This window comes from Octopus bimaculoides, chromosome 20 (assembly GCF_001194135.2).
Source record: "Octopus bimaculoides isolate UCB-OBI-ISO-001 chromosome 20, ASM119413v2, whole genome shotgun sequence".
Taxonomy (NCBI): Eukaryota; Metazoa; Mollusca; class Cephalopoda; order Octopoda; family Octopodidae; genus Octopus; species Octopus bimaculoides.
Genome location: NC_069000.1, coordinates 10,506,475 through 10,508,473, shown reverse-complemented (window position 1 = coordinate 10,508,473; position 1,999 = coordinate 10,506,475). Strand labels below are relative to the sequence as shown.

Below are 1,999 nucleotides of genomic sequence, written 5' to 3'. Positions count from 1 at the left end.
TATATATATACATACACAATGAGATCCCACACAATTTTTCCCTACTAAAGTCATTTTCAAGACATTGATGGGTTAGACTAGAAGACACTTACCGAATGGACCGCAGTGGGACTGAACCCTAAACCACATTACTGAAAATCAAGGTTCTTAACCACACAGCCATGCCTGCACCAAATATAAGAACTAATTTGATATATCAAAAAAATAAAGAGAGAACTATAACAGCAAAATCCTTTGTAAATTAAAAGAATATTCAAGTAGGATTATCTCCCTTCATTTTATCTCTAACTGACGTTAACATCTTTGATAAGCTCAATAGACTAGTCTAGATACAGTTATATAATGTTATGGATGACAATCAAGAGTCTCTTTTTAATGGCTGATTTCAAATTGTATGCTACAAATGACAAACAACTGATAAAACTTGAAATAAACTGGCGTAAAATTCAGGTTTGAAAAATACATCAAGACAACCTTGAAGAAAGGAAAAAGAAAAAGAAAAAAAAACCTTATAAAAACTACTAATATCATGTTAGCTAAAGCAAGAGATAAGAGAATTAGACTCAGCACAGACATAACAAATATTTAAGAATTAATGAACTAGTTTTACAAAAAGATAAGATACACACACACACACACATATAAATGCACATGTGTGTGTGTGTGTGTGCATATACACACACAGACACACTCATACACATATATACATATTTATATTTATGAATAAAAATATTTACAAATTTACATATATATGTGTGTGTGTGTGTATATATATATATATATATATATTTAGTTCCTTTATTTTTTTTATTTGTTTCAAGTCATTTGATTGCTGCCATGCTGGTGCACCACCTTTAGTCAAGCACATCGACTCCGGGACTTATTCTTTGTAAGCCTAGTACTTATTCTATCGGTCTTTTTTGCCGAACCGCTAAGTTACAGGACCGTAAACACACCAGCAGTTACAGCGTCAAGCTTACGATCGCGAGGTTGTGAGTTTGAATCTCAGACCAGGCTGCGTGTTGTGTTTTTGAGCAAGACACTTTATTTCATGTTGCTCCAGATCACTCAGCTGTAGAAATGAGTTGCAACATCACAGGTGCCAAGCTGTTCAAGCCAGCCAGATTCAACCTTTCATATCTACCCTACAATGTCCTTCTAAAAATAAGCAATCACCTCATCAAAATCTCAAAACTACAGGATAATATATGATTAATTTGAAACAATGTGAATAAATAAGCATTACATTGTACAGAATAATTTGAATGCTAACAAATTAAACCAAAATCTGCAATATAGTTACCATGGAAATTTCATGAAAGATTTTAATGTATACTGCTTTAACACAGGAAAGTTGTAGTACAAAACCATAGTCTCAAGCAGGTTGGTATCAAAAGTGTTAAAGACGAGATCATCCAAAATATTAAATTAAATTGATCAGTCTGTGAAAACATTATTTCTACACAAGCAGATCTCAAAGATGCTAATGATGCTTGACAAAAAGAATTTCATATCCGAAAAAGAGCTACTGTTCAGTGTTTTGAGCTAGGTCCGACTGAAAAGGGTTAAATTTCTTGGATTATCAAATTCATATACATTAATCTTCAATGAAGAAAAGCTTTTTACAAAATCACATTTTATACGAAACTAAAAAAGTAAACAAGTCATTTTATGAAAACATTCTACAAAAAAAAAAAAAAATTTATCTTTTCCTTGTATTATTATCCATCTGATTGTCTGAATTTTGAAGTGAAGACAACTTGAATGATATGTTGAATAATTGATTGACTATCTCCTCTTCCACCACTTAGAATTAAACACATACATGATACAGAAACAAGCTGTCCATTGATATGGAACTATCAAATGTATTAAATATTAAATGTTTATACCATGTAATATCTTTTTATAGAATAACTATGATATCAACTAAAATAACATTTACCTATAACAATTTTTGCATCTGCTAAAAGAAACTTTTATTTATATTTGATCAGAA

General features: G+C 30.9%; 1 long non-coding RNA gene across 1 annotated transcript in view; it reads right to left on the bottom strand.

Moving 5' to 3' along the window:
- LOC128250344 (uncharacterized) overlaps positions 1–247 on the bottom strand; it is a 54,872-nt gene extending 54,625 nt beyond the window's left edge. The window contains exon 1 of the long non-coding RNA XR_008266372.1: positions 93–247. This is a non-coding gene — a long non-coding RNA (uncharacterized LOC128250344). The remainder of the gene's footprint in view (positions 1–92) is intronic.
- Between the last annotated feature and the right edge of the window lie 1,752 nt (positions 248–1,999).